We start from the raw sequence: 18,661 nt of genomic DNA, 5'->3' as shown, positions 1-18,661 counted from the left end.
ATAGACCCGCAAAAATAATATTCCCGATATTAGTGATAAACGCGGGACACTAAGTTATGGTTAAATCAGCAAGAACAAAATTGCAGCAATAATGACACCAAGATTTTACGTGGAAACCCTTCTGAATAAGGGAAAAACCACGACCAAGAGGAGCAGCTGATATCACTATAGTAAGGAATTTTACACTGTGTAGTCACGAGTATAAATACTCCAAAGACCACTACACACTCAAAAAGAAATAGCAAACACTCTTTTCTTTTTCCCACCTTACTACAATATCCCTCACACTCTAATTTTCTTCACAGACTATTTTCTTACAGTCTATGGAATACCTTGCTCTGTATAATTTTTTCTCTCTTTTCTGGTGTGTTACAAATGATAGAAAGCTTCCCTATTTATAAGGATGAAATGGACCTCTTGATGTCATTGGTGACATTACTTGAATGTAGCAAGTCAAGGTGTTCACTGTGAACACATTCAATAGCCGATTATCCCATTTCAAAAATAGCTGCCAATGTGATTTCATGTATATTTTGTCAAAGGAAGAAAATCTTCCTTCCTTAAAATATGGAATAGGGGACTGGACCCCACACTTTCTGAGTCTTCTTTATAGTAGTATTTGATTTTTGTAATGTGAGCTGAATATTGAAGAATATGATGAGTTCAGATTGTCAACAACTAAGGTTTGCTTAATGCTGCCTCAAGTTCTTGGTCAGAAGTTTGGTTTCTGACACTCATGCAGGGTTTCATGCTAGATGTGTCTTTGTAATTTTAGGAATTTGAATAAGAAGCACATAGACTTCGGGATTTACTCAATGTCGCCAACTTTACAAGACAATACAGTGCAAATATACAATATTTATCAATCATGAAGGTTAGAGTATATTACTGATCTGGAAAAGCTTTCCATCGTATTACCAATCTTTGTATCAAAGAAAGAAGTTCTCCAAAAACCTTCTAAATGAAGCAAATATTGAAAAGCCATGTATAAGTGAACTCTTCTAAATTGTAAACTGCATATTTGGTCAACAGTAAGAATCTGATTCATTATGTATTTTCTTATATCAATCTCCTAACTTGTAAGAATTGACATCTTATAACTTGAACAATGCTGATTAAGAGAAAGAAGTTAGGATAGGTTTTATGTTAGAATTATAAGTGGTTACATAATGGTCAAAAGAGTCAAACAGGAATGGTTATTCCCGACTTGTACAAAGAATTAGGTGTGTTGTACTATAAAATTTGGTCCAATTTTCTTAACACGTGTATTTCACTCAGAACGCAGCCCTTTACTTTTCCTTTTCTGGGATACATGTGTTTACCTTTTTGGGCCACATGCTTCTAGCCATTACACTTTGCTTTTTCAATTCTCCTTCACGATATTTCTTCACAATATGTATTTCATATGTCTCTGTTACCAATTCTCTCTATTAGGTATTTTGTTTCATTTGCTTCTATTTTTGGTCTCATTATTGGGTTCTTATTATTTTCAATTTTGTGTCTTGCTTCTCCTTTTTTTTTTTTTTTTTTTTTTTTAAGGCTTAGGTCTTCTTTTATCGGTTTCACTTTTTCATTTGAGGTTGTAGTAATGTTGCATGCGCTGAATTTAGACTTGGTCTGATGTTGTAGTTGCTGCTCCTTTTGCTCCTCCTCTCCATCTTCCCCTATTTACAGGTTTGTATACCAAACTCTATGTTTTTCTTTATTCTTAGTTATTCAAATTTAATATTCCTTCTGGTTTGTTCTTGGGTGTTTTCCCAATTTGTTAATTTCTCATGTGCAGGCCTTTGTATTTAGTTTGAGAAGAAAGGAAAGGAATTGCAAAGACAAGATGCAGGGATGAATATTTCAAAAGTTTACCCATTTTCCAGAGAAATTCCTATATCATTATAGGTACACTGAGTTCAATGTTATGGATTAATCATATATCATCATATATTTTAAATAAAAGTACGTTTATTAGTTAGCTTATAAGGTTGGTTGTTTTATGAAGGATATGGTTCTATTTTTTTTTAACCCATTTTAATTTTTTAATTGCATTTTTTTTAAACATTTCTGATTGATCTTGTTTACCCCGAAATTAGGTAATCAATTGAATTTGTAAGTGAGGTATAGGATATGTGGGCAAACATCAATCTTTGTTGGTTTTTGAGGGAATATATATATATATATATGGATTCGTGTACAATGGTTTGTAGATATAAATATATGCTTTAATAACTTGGATACATGTGCTGCATATGTTTCTATGGATGATTAAGTATAGTGATATTAGAAGAATGAAGCTAAACAACAATACTCCACAGATCCGGACTAAAAGAGAAAGAGAGCTTCAATATATTTTCTATTACAGTGTTCTTAATCTTGAAAAGCTAACCCTTAAAAGTAGGGAAATGCCTCTTATTTATAGTTTTGCCTTATGGGCCTTGCATACAACATAAATCCCCTTTAGAATAAAGAAAACCCTAAAAGAATAAGGTTGGGCCGTACAATCTGACACCCATACGATTGACAGTACAATGTGATAGAACGGTCTTGACGCGTGACAATTTTGTAACTGATCACCCGGACTAACGGCCACGATCAACTCGGCCATGGAGAAACCGGACTAACGGCCACGATCAACTCGGCCATGGAGAAACCGGACTAACGGCCACGGTCAATTCGGCCATGGAGAAGCCAGACTAACGGCCACGATCAACTCGACCATGGAGAAACCGGACCAAACGATTTCCTTCACTTTCTTCTGATCAACCACTTCTAGTGCAATACCTCCGGTCCGAAAGAAAGTCTTCATGCTCATGTTTGTTTCTTTCTTCCCTCGATTCCCGATCTCACCGGTCTAGCATAAATCCGATTTGTACCGTATACAGATAGTCCCCACATTTTCCGGACCGTAGTTTTACCGGAGTAACGGGAAGTGGATGAGTCGCGAAACCAGTGGTTCTATAAGTTCGTTCTTATCTTTTCATTTTGGCGGGAACGGTTGCGTCACGTCCCTCTGCCATCAGCCACGTGTCTCATCCCGAACGGCCAACTTTGGCAACTGCCGTAACGCACGTCGTTTCAAATCACGTCTCATTAATTGTGGGACACGTGGCATCCCCCGGTTGGCTGGGGTCTGTAACCGTCTCGGTTCCCATGCCTATATAAGGCCTTTAACCCTTTCATTTCACCATTTTACTTCTTCGCTTTCTTCTTCTCCACTTCTAATCATCTTCCATCTCATATTTCTTTCTGATTTCAACCATTTTCTCGCCTCGATTCGTTGCTTATATTGTGTGTAAGAAAACCAACTTTGCCAACCTTTTCATTTGTTGTTTTCCTATCGAAAGTGCTGCTTCGTCTCTTCTCTCACTTTGCCATTTTGAATTTTTTCAACTGCTCCTTCACTCTTTCTTATTATTTTATAACTTGTTCCTTCTCCCTTTTCGAATTCGCCAATCTCCTTTTCCATAACTTCCAAATGTCTGCCAACATCGAAACCACCTCCCAGGATGTTCCCTCGGTTTCTTCTCAAGGAACCGAGCCAACTTCACAACCCAAGGGAAAAATCGTCGTTGAGCCCACTGCTTTGGAAATTGTACCGTCCAAACCCAACTATAACAAGGAGTTTGAAGTTGAGAAGCCTTCTCCGGTTGTTGATAGAGGGTTTGATGTAAGACGGTACCCGTCGTCCATTACCGAGGACAAACTTGATCAAGTCCGGGGTGATTGCGGATGGGATAACCATCCGGTACAAGTGTTTGCCCCCGGACCTGATGAATCGATCACCGATCATCGGGAGGGCTTCCTGTACGTTTACACCTATCCTTTTACACTCAAGCTCGACCCCCCAATCGACTCGGTTATTTTGGATATATGCCAGACATATAATGTAACCTTGGCCCAGATTGGTCCGATAGTCTGGAGGACCGTGGCCTGCCTCCAGCTGTTGGCCAACAACTTGAAGAAGGAGTTTACGATGGCTCACTTCATCCGATTATATTCCCCAAGGTTGTTCCGAGGGGGTGTAATAAAGTTCGCCAAGCGAAGCCGGAACCCAATCTTTTCGAAGATGGATGAAGATAGAGACCGAGGTTGGCTAGAGAGCTAAGTCCAGGTGAGGACCGCGCACATTATTCCGGCCAAATATATGCCCTTTTCGGAGAGGTGGAATGATAATCGTAAGTGTCTCAGTTCTTTTAATAGTTACCTTTGAATGCTTTGTCAAAACACTTGTCCTTTCATATTATCACGATTTGTCCCCTTCTTTATACTATCCGTGGCATGGATACCTCCGGCTGTCCGGAACATGAACGAATGGGTTGGTGCTCTCCTTAGCCAACACACCCATGAAGCACGGACATGGGGACTCCTGTCGCGTGGCCGATGGGTCGCTCAAAACCACGGTAATACTATGCTTGGGTCAGTATTTATCGTATTTTCTACCTTTTCCTTTTTATAACATCTTCGGTATTCAGGTTTACCTAAGGGATCGGTGGACCCAAGACCAGAGCCAGCAGCTAAACCCGCTGCGCCGGCACTCGAATTTGATTCGGCGGGTACATCTCGTATTATTGCTGCTGCCAACAAAAGGAGGAGAAACCTCTCGGACAAAGGGTAGAAACCGAAAAAGAGGGCAAGAAGCGTCGTTCGGACTCTAAAAGACGAAACAGAGCCCGATTTCCTCGTTCGGAGGGTTGGTGTGACCCCTTCTGTTGCTTCTATTCCGGAGGAAGATACCATCATTTCACCACTTCCTTCAGCCGGGGAAGGACCGTCAGCTCCGGCATTGCACACAGGTAGGGAAGAAGTTCTTTACCCGACTCCTCTAAGGTCGATTGAATATGTTGATATTTCAGGTGATGCTTCATCCGAGGAGACCCCCCCGCAATGGACCAGAAGATCCGGGCATGCACCAGCTGCCGAAGCCGATCAGAGGGCTGAGCCGGTCCCAAGACCGAGGCTCCAATGGATGTTGGTCCACTGCCCGGCGACGAGACTGCTGCAACTTTCGAGATCCCTGCCTCTACCGAGGCTGCTGAGGATGCTCCAAATTCTCCAACTCCAGCTTCGAGGTTGGATAACTTTGATGATATGTTCTCGGATACTCTTCCTGCTACCGGGGAAGCTGCCGGTTTCGAACATCTCCCTATCCCTCGAGTCACGAGGGCAGCTAGCCGGTCCACCGAGACTGATGCAAGGGATAGCCTGGTGCGCATCTTCCCGGCCCCAAGTGTGGAACCTAGGAGGACAAGATCGGTCGTGATTACCGTCCCCGAGGACTACAGATTTTTGTCTCGTTCGATGGGAGTAGCAAGCTATCTGAGGCCCCTCGTCTTAGACTCGGATAAGCGGAAGATGACCGGAGTTCCCTGGCAGAGTCTCATTAACGAGGGCATGCACGCGGGCAATCGAGTAAGCTTATAAGCCTATCCTTGCATAATTCAATGGGAATTTTAGCTTCTCGTTTATCCAAGTTTAACTTCTCGTTTCTTTTGCAGAGTGTGGTGCTCGTCAATGAAGCCTTCGTCCATGCTCAGCAAGAAGTTGACGACCTTAAGGGCCAGCTGGATGCCCAGGGTAGAGAAACGGAGAAGTTTCAGCACCTTTTGCAAGTGAAGGGGGATGAATTGAACTGAGTTGTTGCCCTTTCCAACCTTCAACCCGAGCTCGAAGCAGCGAAGGCCAAAAACCTTCGGTTAAAGAATGAGTTGGCCAGGATGGTCAAGAAGAATCGGCTTCTGGAAGCGGACAAGGTCGGCCTTAGCCTAGACAACGCTCGTTTTTCTTCGAGGCTTGGTGAGCTCGAAACCACTATCTCTCAACTCCGGGGGGAGCTTGACTCGGTCAAGTCTGATGTCGTGAACATGGCTGAGAGGCATCGATTGCTTGAATCTGAGAGTGTTAAGTATAAGGAGAGGATGAGGGTGTTCGAGCAAAAATCCGAGGACAGGGCCCGGATATGCGACGAGCTGAAAATCGAACTCGAGGAAACGGCCGAGACTAATGACCTTCTCAAAGCCGAGCTCGAGTCGGCCACTCAAATACAAAGAATCCTTGATGAAGAGAGGGATGAATTAGTTTCCAAGCTGGCCCAGGCTGAGGCCGATTTGGCAGAAGCCCTTAGGAGTGTGGAGGCTGCCGAGGCTCATACCACGATTGCGGTGGAGTATGAACGGTAGAAGTCCTGGAGGGCCACCCTTGAGCAAGCCGAGCGTGGCTTTGCGAATCTCCCGGCCCTGATACTCGAAGCTAAAAGGACCGAGGAAGAAGCTAAGAGAGCCCTCGATACTGACTCCGAAGATTCCGAGCGGACAGTATCCGAACATTTTGGATCCAGCCACACCGGATAGACCAGGGCCTGTATTTAGCCTTTATTTTATCTTTTGCCTTTTTGGCTCGATTTTTGTTTTTCAACTTCGTAGGAATTTCAGGTGTAAAAAACCTTACATATATGAAATGTGCATTTTTCTTGTTGACTTTCTTTATTCTTTTGCTTGAATGCTTGTTATGACTTTTGCCCGAATTGTCGGTCCGTTTTTAGGACAAGCAGAGACTCGGAGTCATTTTTTTTGGACTGTTCCTGAATATTGGATTTTCTCTTCGTCCGGTACGTTTTGTCCGGGAATTTGATCGAGTGGTTTGCCCGTTGGACTTATTTATGCTTTGTGAATTCAGACATCTCCGAATCACATTCGGCATTTTTAGGGACGATATTTTTTCGGCTATTCACTTATCATAGATTAGGTTCGGACACCTGAATCCCTGCTTTACAAATTTCTGTTGTAGCAGTCCCCATTCGAGGGTGTTAAAGATTTTGGCTCGGTTCAATGTGACCTTGTTCCCTTTGTCGAATTTCGACTGTAGTGTCAGGAGTAGGGTATATGAATAAAGCGATGCCGAAATACGGCGGTAATCACCGGGGTAGGGTGTTTTAACAAGAAGACATATCCGAAATGCAATAATCCGAACTTTCGATAATCTTTGTATTGCAAGTATTTGTACGTACATGATATGAGAATTTTGTCCGTTTCCTCCTATTTTTTCCGTAGAAAATACTAAGTGGACACGATTCATTATGATCGTTTGGACCTTACATCGAAACCTAATACAGAAGGTCCGATTTTGGTTTTGCCGTAGCAAATACTAAGTGGACACGATTCATTCTGATCGTTTGGTTTGTTGAGCTCCTCCGTTTTCGACTAACCGGGGTAAACCTCGATGTGGATATAGTAGTCCCCTAGTGCTTATCCGAGCTGCAAGATCGGGTAAGCACTATCAAGTCCCCACTCGTAGGGTGTGGCCCCGAGTTTCCGGGCACCTGTCCTCGTCTTTATCAAGAAACACGTTGTACTTGTTGCCTCATTAAAAACCTTGTCGGAAAGCCCATTTTGGGACAAAACCGTACTAAGAAAAAGAGTGCAACACGTGTTTTCAGACCTAGCACCTAACTTTATCCGGTACTCGACTTCCTGCAAAAAAAAGAAAAGATTAATAAATAAACACAAGTGTCCATACCTTAGCAGTAGTATCTCTTCAAATGAGCCACATTCCAGTTATTACGCAACCGTTGCCCATCCATGGATTCCAGCTGATACGATCCTTTGCCCGTTACCTCGGTTATCTTGTACGGCCCATCCCAGTTCGGACCCAGTTTTTCATCGTTGGGATTCTTGGTGTTCAAGGTAACTTTCCGAATCACCAAGTCCCCAACTTGGAAATGTCGAAAATTGGCCCTCCGGTTGTAGTACCTTTCCATTCTCTGCTTCTGGGCTGCAATACGGACCAACGCATTTTCGCGAAGTTCATCCGTGAGATCGAGTTTTACGGCCATGGCCTCCTCGTTTGACTCCTCACTGGTGTACCTGAATCGGAGACTCGTTTAACCAACTTCTACGGGAATGAGGGCTTCGGCCCCGTAGACTAACGAGAAGGGTGTTTCTCCCGTGCTTGATTTCGATGTGGTTCTGTAAGCCCACAATACCTCCGGTAGTATTTCCCTCCATTGATGCTTTGATGCTTCAAGTCTTTTCCTCAGATTTTGAATTATTGTTTTATTCATGGGTTCCTCTTGTCCGTTCGCACTCGGGTGATACGGAGTTGATACGACTTTCTTGATCTTCAACCCTTCGAGGAAATCGTTGACTTTGGCGCCAACGAACTGAGGACCGTTATCACAAGTTATATCGGCTGGGATGCCGAAATGACAAATAATGTGGTCACATGTGAAGTCAATAACTTCCTTTTCTCTAATCTTTTTAAAGACCTGCGCTTCAACCCATTTGGAGAAATAGTCAGTCATAAGCAAAATAAAATGGGCCTTACCTGGTGCCCATGGCAATGGGCCAACAATGTCCATTCCCCCCTTCATGAAGGGCCAAGGTGACATCACCGAGTGCAGCAACTCCCCGGGCTGATGAATCATCGGGTCATGTCTTTGACACCCGTCACATTTCCGGACAAAATTCTTCGAATCTTCCTCCATCCGGTTCCAGTAGTAACCGGCTCTGATAATTTTTCGGACTAAGGCTTCAGCACCGGAGTGATTGCCGCAGGTCCCCTTGTGTACTTCTCTCATCACATACTCGGTTTCTCCGGGACCCAAACACTTGGCTTGGGGTCCGAAGAAAGACCGTCGATACAATTGGCCGTCTACCAAGAAGAAACGTGCAGCTTTTGTCCTTAGTGATCGTGATTCTTTTGGGTCACTCGGGAGCTTTCCATCTCGCAAGTAGTCGATGTACTTGTTGCGCCAATCCCAAGTTAAGCCCATTGTGTTTATTTCAGCATGTTCGTTTTCTATCGCCGAATTCATCAAGTGCACCACGGTCCCGGGATTGATTTCTTCCCCTTCGACTGAAGATCCCAAATTGGCCAATGCATTGGCTTCGCTGTTCTGCTCCCTGGGTACATGTTGCATGGTCCATTCTTTAAACTGGTGTAGTATCACTTGGATTTTTTTCAGATACCTTTGCATCCGTTCGTCCTTAACCTCGAAGACGCCATTCACCTGGTTAACGACCAAGAGAGAGTCGCATTTTGCTTCATTTTACTTCAATCATAGCCTCATACCCGTCTTCATTGTTAGTCAATTTAACAGTTCTAATGGATTGTCGAACGGCATCCCCGGCAGGGGTTCTAAGGACGATTCCTAGCCCAGAACTTTTGTGGTTCGAGGCCCCGTCCGTGTGTAGTGACCGAATACCCAAAGCTTTTCCGAGGTTAGCATAAATTCTTTCTCAACCTCGGGGACCATAGCCGAGGTGAAGTCTGCCACAAAATCGGTCAAGATTTGGGACTTGATGGCCGTCCGGGGCTTGTATTCGATATCATATCCGCTAATCTCTGCGGCCCATTTATTTAGTCTACCCGATAATTCCGGTTTATGCATGATGTTCTTTAGGGGGTAAGTAGTCACTACACATATATGATGGCATTGAAAGTAAGGCTTGAGCTTTCTAGAAGCACTTACTAATGCCAATGCCAACTTTTCTAGGTGGGGATAATGGGTCTCCGCATCCCCTAAAGTTCTACTCACATAATATATAGGGAATTGCGTACCTGATTCTTCTCGGACCAAAACACCACTTACCGCTACCTCAGATACGGCAAGGTAGAGAAAAAGCTGCTCGTCCGCTTTCGGTGTGTGCAGTAGAGGCGGGTTGGACAAGTACCTTTTCAATTCTTGCAAAGCTCTTTGACACTCAGGTGTCCAAACGAAGTCATTCTTCTTCCTTAGTAAGGAGAAAAAATGGTGACTCTTATCCGAAGACCTCGATATGAAACGACTCAGCGCCGCTATTCTTCCGATGAGTCTCTGCACTCCTTTGACGTTATTCACCACCTCAATATCCTTGATGGATTTGATCTTACCCGGGTTGATTTCAATCCCCCGGTTTGACACCATGAAACCCAAAATTTTCCACCGGACACCGAAGGCACATTTTTCCGGGTTAAGTTTCATGTTGTACTTGCGGAGTACATCGAAGGTTTCCTGCAAATGCTTTAAATGGTCCTCTGTTTCTAGGGACTTGACCACCATTTCGTCAATATAAACTTCTATTGTTTTCCCTATTTGTTCTTCGAACATTCCACTAACTAGGCGTTGGTAAGTTGCACCAGCATTTTTTAATCCGAAAGGCATGACATTGTAACAGTAAGTCTTATACCGGGTAATAAAGGATGTTTTCTCTTGATCTTCCGGATGCATCCGGATTTGGTTATACTCGGAGTAAGCATCGAGAAAACTTAACATCTCATGTCCGACCGTCGCATCGATCATTCTATCGATGTGAGGCATCGAAAATGAATCCTTCGGGCATGCTTTGTTTAGATCCTTATAATCAATGCACATTCAAAATTTATTACCTTTTTTTAGCACCACTACTACGTTAGCTAGCCAGTCCGAGTATTTTACCTCCCGGATAGAGCCTATTTTCAAAATCTTTGTTACCTCATCCTTTACGAAGGCATGCTTCGGTTCTGCCATAGGCCTCCGCTTCTGCTTCACCAAGGGAAATCTCCCGTCGAGGCTGAGTTTGTGAGTTGTTACTTCCGGTGGCACACCTGTCATATCTATATGGGACAATGCGAAACAATCGGCATTAACTTGAGAGAAAATACTCAAAATACCCCCACAATGTTTGGCCCAAATCCCAACTACACACCAAACCTTTGCGGGGGTCCTATTACCCCCCTGGTCATTTTAAAAGTGGAATATATTGCTACCTAAAAAGCCACTCCCACATATGTGTTGGCTGTGTGAAGCACACGCGCTTGACACGTGTAAATTTCAATTAGAACTTTTCTTTTTCAATTGTTTTTCTTATTCTTTCCTTTTTTCTGATTTATTATTTTTTTTTTTAAATTTCTTTTTCTTTCCTTTGTCTTCCTCGTGGTTATTTTTATAAAAAAAATTCAATCCTTTGTCTTCCCCAAAGCCATAAGTGAGAATCATATTCTGTTAATTGACATTCAACATAATTTCTCTCTCTCCATATACAAAATCTCAAAGACAAAATGACTATGGGGATGGCGAGGGAGAGGGGAAAAAAGGAGTAAAAAAGAAATTGAAATACACGGGTGATTTTGGGATATTAAAAGTAGAGCTTCTGCAGTATTAGCACAATCATGCGCTCAAAATGGAATTTGCGATACACAGTGTGCCATGTAGGATTTATGCAGCAAAAATTTTGGAGAACAATTGACCAAAAATGGCGGAACCAACTCCGAAGTCTCCACCGCCACAGCACTAGCGGAGAGAGAGTCGATGATGATGGATCTCGATGTCGATATTGATGCTTCCTGGTCTTTCAATCAGATTTTGGTTGCGGGGGCGACGATTTCATCTAATCTAGTGTTGCCGCTACAGTCTTTTTCCCCGCTACAGTCATTTTCCCTTTCTCCCCGAAAATCTCACCGCCGCCGTCCATCCACTGCTCCGACGAACTCATTTCTCTGTATGTTAACAGATTTTGCTCTATCCATGCCTCTTCGCTGACAGATCTGGACGTGTGGTAATGGCATGAAAGATTCCGTTGAAGAGATTGAAGAGCTGCAGTGGAGATGGAAAGGGGCGGTGGTAAAAATTGTGGCGGTGGAGATGGAAGAGCTTGTTGGCGTAATAAATAAAAACAAAAAAAATGGGATAATGGCCCTTTTTCTCTTTTACATTCAATTTGTTTACTGAATTAAATCTCATTAATTTTTGAATTTCAGTAAACAAATCTCAGACATGGAAGAGGTCAAAACCGACCAGATCTTAGGTGAAATCCCGCCATTAGAACATTGGAAACATATAAGGAAAATATATATATATATATATATATATATATATATATATATTAATGAAAAGAAATATTAAAAATAAAGTTTTAATAATGTATTTTTGCCTTTCACTCTCTCAAAGAGAGTGAAATACACTCTCTTTGTCATCTCATGCCACATCAGCATTTAGGGAGCAATATATTCCACTTTTAAAATAGCCAGGGGGTAATAGGACCCCCGCAAAGGTTTGGTGTGTAGTTGGGATTTAGGCCAAACGTTGGGGGGTATTTTGAGTATTTTCTCTTAGCTTGAAGAAATTTAATTAACTTGCTCCTGAGCTCTGAGGTTAACCCCGTGCCCAGGTATACCTTTCTATCCGATAGATATTCAAACAAGATGACTTGGTCCAACTCCTCTACTGTAGACTTGGTTGCATTCGAGTCATCCGGCAAGACGAATGATCTGGGTACACCAAAATCATCCTCTTCATGCCCTGGGTCCAACCCCATCTTCTCTGTTGTCGAACCCATGTACTTTAGTTGGTATTTAGAGTCCTTGTCACCGACTGATTCATCTTTTTTTTATCCGATTTTTTGGGAAGGGGTGACGCTTCCTCGACCGCGAACATCTCCCTTGCAGTGGGTTGTTCTCCCAGGATGGTTTTTATCCCTTCCGGGGTCGGGAATTTCAGCAGCTAATGTAATGTCGATGGCACAACCCTCATGCTATGTATCCACGGTCTACCCAGCAATGCATTATACTTCATATCCCCTTCGATTACATAGAACACCGTTTGCTGAATGGTGCCGTCAATGTTGACCGGAAAAGAAATCTCCCCCTTCGTGGTTTCACTTGCCATATTGAATCCACTGAGCACTCAGGCTACCGGTACGATCTGATCGAGTAGCCTTAGCTGTTCAACCACTCTCCACCGGATGATGTTGGCCGAGCTACCTGGATCAATCAAAATACGTTTAACTTGCGATTTAAAAATAAGAATAGAGATTACCAATGCATCATTGTGCGTTTGAATGATGCCTTTTGCAACCTCGTTGTTGAAAGAGATGGAACCCTCAGGTACGTAATCCCGGCTGCGCTTCTCACGCACAATGGAAACCTTTGTCTGTTTCATCACTGGCCCTCAAGGGGTCTCGGTACCCCTGATTATCATATTCATTATATGCTGAGGTTCCACTGGTTCAGCCCGTTTATGAGATTCCCTTTCCTTGTAGTGGCCTTTAGCTCGTTCACTTAGCAATTCTCAAAGGTGGCCATTCTTCAGTAACCGAGCCACCTCCTCTCTTAGTTGGCGACAGTCCTCAGTTCTGTGCCCATGGGTTCCATGATATTCACACATCACGCTCGGGTCCCGTTGGCCCGATTCTGACCTTAGTGGTCTCAGCCATGTTGCTTCTGCGATACGGCCAATAGCCGAGACGAGGTCCGAAGTGTTGACGTTGAAGTTGTACTCAGATATCCTTGGCAAGTCTTTGTTGCTGGCCGGGCTTCCGGCATCACTCCTAAATGAGAGAGCTCGACTGTTCAACGGGCGCTCAGTCCATTTATCACCCCAACCGGAGAATTGACTCGGGACAACCTTTGATTTTTCCAACCTGAAGCTTGGATTTTCCGAATGAGAGTATGGCCGATACCTTTCCCTCGATGGTCTGGACTCCGGCTCGTAATTTTTTCGCGATCTCTCAGAGCTTTTGTTGATATTCACGGGCCCCGGGGGAAGCTCGAGTTGGTCATCCTCTACCCGAATCTTCGATTCGTATCTGTTATGGACATCCACCCAGGTCACAGCCTCGTATTCTAGCAAGTTTTCCTTTAGTTTGAACGAGGCCGTCGAGCTCCGAGGATTGAGCCCTTTGGTAAAAGCTTGTGCAGCCCATTCCTCCGGAATCGGAGGGAGCTCCATCCGTTCCCTTTGGAATCGGTTGACAAATTCAAGCAATAACTCATCATCCCTTTGGGCTATACGGAAAATATCCGCCTTACGGGCCTGCACCTCTTTGACACCGGCATGAGCTTTTATGAATGCATCCGCGAGCATTTCGAAAGAAGTGATTGAATGCTCTAGCAGATGGTCGTACCAAGTCAATGCTCCCTTCGACAGAGTCCCCAAACTTTTGCAACAACACGGATTCAATTTCATCCTCTTCAACATCAGAGCTTTTATGGCACAGGTGTATGAAGTCACGTGTTCCTGAGGGTCCGTTGTGTCGTCATATTTCTAGATATCTGGCATTTTGAACCTCTTCGGGATCAATTTCAGAGCCTCACTCGGAGGAAAAGGCCTCTGAATGTACCTCTTCGAATCCGGTCCTTTCAGCATAGGCGGAGCCCCCAGGATCTAGTCCACCCGACAGTTATATGTTTCCACCCTCTTCTCAGTCGAGTCTACCCGCTTCGCCAATGTTTCGAGCATTCTCAGAACTTTGGTGGATGAACCAGCTCTGGACCCATTACTCTCGACCATCTGTGTCTCGTCCATTCTGGGTTCGGCAACACCTTTCATCCTCTCCGGGGTCGTTTCATCATTTTTGCTTTGCAACTGGGCTATTGCGACTCCTTGTTCGGCAATAGCTGCCCTCTGTTCCTGCAACATTTCAAAAATTAAACGTAAGTTAATATCATCCGGGGTATCCGACACTTTCCGGCCTTGTGTCCGGGACAAAGTAATTGAATTGTGAGTATTTAAGGGATCGGTGGCCGGCGGGGCGGCATTCTCCTGATTCACGGTGTTTTGCCGGTTGAGGCCCTCCCTCGAATTAACGGGGTTTGGGTCAATGGGATCTGCTGGTAATCCTCGTGGCCCACTGTTTTCATTTTCGGCCACAATCTCGTTGTTGTTGACGTGACCAGATTGTCCACTGTTTGCCATTGGTCCGTTTTCACAGAGACGAACAAAAGATTTTTTTCAATCCTAATGGGTAAGAGATAGAAACCAAGATCAAAGACCACTTTTATCCTAGCCCACGGTGGGCGCCAAACTGTTTACCCCGAAATTAGGTAATCAATTGAATTTGTAAGTGAGGTATAGGATATGTGGGCAAACTTCAATCTTTGTTGGTTTTTGAGGGAATATATATATATATATATATATATATTCCCTCAAAAACCAACAAAGATTGAAGTTTGCCCACATATCCTATACCTCACTTATGGATTCGTGTACAATAGTTTGTAAATATGAATATATGCGTTAATAACTTGGATACTTGTGTTGCATATGTTTCTATGGATGATTAAGTATAGTGATATTAGAAGAATGAAGCTAAACAACAATACTCCGCAGATCCTGACTAAAAGAGAAAGAGAGCTTTAATATATTTTCTATTACAATGTTCTTGATCTTGAAAAGCTACCCCTTAAAAGTAGGGAAATGCCTCCTATTTATAGTTTTGCCTTATGGACCTTGCATACAACATAAAACCCCTTTAGAATAAAGAAAACCCTAAAAGGATAAGGTTGGGCCGTACGGTCTGACACCCATACGATTGGCAGTACAATGTGGCAGAACGGTCTTGACGCGTGGCAATTTTGTAACTGATCACCCGGACTAACGGCCACGATCAACTCGGCCATGGAGAAACCGGACTAACGGCCACGATCAACTCGGCCATGGAGAAACCGGACTAACGGCCACGGTCAATTCGGCCATGGAGAAGCCAGACTAACGGCCACGATCAACTCGGCCATGGAGAAACCGGACCAAACGATTTCCTTCGCTTTCTTCTGATCAACCACTTCTAGTGCAATACCTCCGGTCCGAAAGAAAGTCTTCATGCTCGTGTTTGTTTCTTTCTTCCCCTCGATTCCCGGTCTCACCGGTCTAGCATAAATTCGATTTTTATCGTATACAGATCCTACTGTGGATTTCGTAACAGTTGAGTTTTCTATATTCATATGAAGTTGGAAGTCTGAAGTTTTTGCCTTGCGCAATTCTATAGAGTTGTAGAATTTATATTTCAATGGTGGGGATTAATTTCATGGGTTAGTAAAATTATTACTGCCAAAATCAATTCATCTAAAAGAATTTAAAGTAGGCTTAATTTATATCAATTTGAGTCCTTAGAGAAGAAAAAGAAGTGAAAATTGGAGTTGTTATAAAGATATTATATCTAGGCTTAAGAAATGAGAAATAATCAGCTTATACCTTAAAAACTTAGAAAAGGAAAACCTCTATACAATGGTTGGGGAGTGTTAGGTTGACCATGATGAGTTACTTTTTTAATTGATGAATGAGGTTTTTTAGGCAATGTAAGAAACTGGATTTCTCGATCAAGAAGTTAGATACAAAGCTTTAGGTTGTGACTTGGTATTAAGTATTTTCTGAAAATCGCATTTCTTATTGGAGGAAGAGGAGCTTTGGATTCTTAGCTTATTTGAGAACTTCTTTATGATCTCAGCCACATTGTCTGTGCAAGGAGTTTGGCTACATTCGCTCCTTGCCTACTTACATTCCGTTTTGCATTATTTAAATTAGAAGACAAAAGATTCAAGTTCGAATAGAAAATGATGGTCATAACAAGCTTGTGCTGGGCTTAAGGACCTCGCTAACCTAATTCTATGGATATTACTTTTGAAAGAGATATTACTGTGAGATAGGTTGATATGTCCCCCTAATTGCTTATAGCTCATATCATTAGAAGTGAAGACATATATCATAGTTGAAACAGACCATTATAACAAACACATATAGACCATTAAGGAACGTTTTGGGATAAAGCCTTTGAGTAATGTGGTAATTGGACCTCATTTTGTTTTAGCTCTTATCTTTATTTAACTTGTGCAGCAGGTTATTAGCCCTGCCTGATATGGCTCAAATAAAATGCTCACTTAGAAATACTCCTAGATATAGCTGTAAGGTTCTCACTTAGAAATACTCCTAGATATAGCTAGCTATAAGGCTTATCTATATAGATGCTTTGAAGCTTGCTCTGAATGCAACCATTTGGTATTTTTCAAAATAGTGGTGTGCTTGAAATCTCTACTTTACTTTTCCAGAGCATACTTGCCTTTTGATTAATAGTCGTTGAGCGATGTTTCTGGTCGTCAAGTAGCATTTTGTATGTTCTGGATGTGGAGTGGAAGTGAGATTATATCTAACTACGTGTTAATTTTCTATTGGAATCTTTTTGTGTTTCTACTTGTCTTTCATATTTTGAAGATTTATAACTTTTGGTTATTTGCAGATTACAATATTCATGAGAAAAAGTTTGAGTTTTTCTACCCATCACATGTATTTTTAGGTTTCAAGTGGAATATCATTTTAGATAGTGTATTTAGTTTTTCAAAACTCATGTTTGTGTAATTATAACCAAATTGATGGCATGAAGATATCTTTGTTATAGTTCAGTTATATTTGCATGTTTCATTTAAACACACTAGCTACCTACATATAAATGTACAAAAAGGGATTTTAGCTCATGTTGGGCATGTTTGGCCCGTGCATAGCACGGGCATGCCTTGCTAGTGTATACACAAAAGTGAAAAGACATACTAACTCACTCTGATACACATCACTTGCAAATAGTGATGGCAAATGGACGGATTGAGTTAAATTTAGGCGGAACGAAAATGAGTTGAATAAAAACGGGTTGTAATCTAACCCGCCCATTTTAATACGACAAAAATATGAGTTGGGTAAAATAATGGCCGGACCCACTTAAAAATTGAAGCATAACACAGTGATTGATGAATAAGCACAACTTTTGCAATTTTCCAAGAATCTACGTAAGTATCCAATAACACCACTCACTTTATCTTGTAATTATGTCACTGGCAACTTGATATTGCAAGTCAACATATATATTGAAGTGAAGTTTTCAAAGATAATCAGATGCAGATAGCAACATTAAACCAAAAAGTATGTGAAATAGGAAAATTGTGATAGCTCTAAGTTGGGTAAAATATGGATCGGGTAAAATACAGGCCAGACCCACTTAAAAATTGAAGCATAACACAGTGATTGATGAATAAGCACAGCTTTTGCAAATTTTCAAGAATCTGCATAATTATATATCCAATGACACCACTCACTTTATCTTGTAAATATGTCACTGTCAACTTCATAATGCAAGTCAACATATATAATTGAAGTGAAGTTTTCATAACATTACACAAAAAAAAAAGTATGTGAAAGAAGAAAATTGTGATAGCGCTAAATTACTAGTGGTATTAATTACAGAAAAATATTTTCACCTACTATAGCAATTATTCAAAAATATCAAAACATCATACATTTAATTTCTAGCAAAAACAAAAAGAATATCATAAAAACAGAGTTTGGGGTGGGCCACACTCTCCCAAACACTCTTACAGGTGAGAGTGGCTTCATTTAGGCTGGGCAATCAGCCTTCTTCCCAATTCATGGGTCAGGCGTGACCCAGGTACAGCAAAACGGCCTTTGGCCGACCCAACTCATTTTTCTTCATATTTTTGCTATTTTGATCCAATTTAAAAATATATTTTTGTCCTAAACGTGTTTTATAATTGATTTCAAGCATTAATTGCACGAAAATCATTTTAAAAAGTGCCAAAATTAAGAAAAATAGTGACCTATTTTAGCCGGCGAGTCAAACAAAATTTTCAGCCAAAAGCGTGCTTTCCGACCTTATTTCATTGTTTAAAATACTAATTAAAGTCATACACTTATTTTAGAACTTTTTTGGACCATTAATTCCAAGCAAACCGTTCAAAAATGGATCCATATGACCAAATATTGATTGATTTTGTTTTAAACAAATCCTAGCGAATTTTCTTTAAAATATGATCTAATTTTTCGACGATAATCACAATTGATTATTTGATTTTGCTCAAGAACAAGTTGGCAACATATTACTCAACTCAATTTGCACGAAAATTGGACGAAACTGAGATTATTGAATTTCTTTTGGGTTAA

The 18,661-nt window shown here is 41.9% G+C and overlaps 1 long non-coding RNA gene across 1 annotated transcript; it reads left to right on the top strand.

The window, feature by feature from the left end:
* The first annotated feature begins 1,108 nt into the window (after positions 1-1,108).
* Positions 1,109-17,144, top strand: LOC132617717 (uncharacterized). The gene is made up of 4 exons (XR_009573813.1): positions 1,109-1,434; positions 1,540-1,674; positions 1,784-1,893; positions 16,953-17,144. It is a non-coding gene; the product is annotated as an uncharacterized LOC132617717 (long non-coding RNA).
* The last annotated feature ends 1,517 nt before the right edge of the window (positions 17,145-18,661 follow it).

This window comes from Lycium barbarum, chromosome 11 (genome assembly GCF_019175385.1).
Source record: "Lycium barbarum isolate Lr01 chromosome 11, ASM1917538v2, whole genome shotgun sequence".
Lineage (NCBI taxonomy): Eukaryota > Viridiplantae > Streptophyta > Magnoliopsida > Solanales > Solanaceae > Lycium > Lycium barbarum.
Note: the sequence above shows the minus strand (reverse complement) of the source record. Positions and strands in the feature narration are given on the sequence as shown.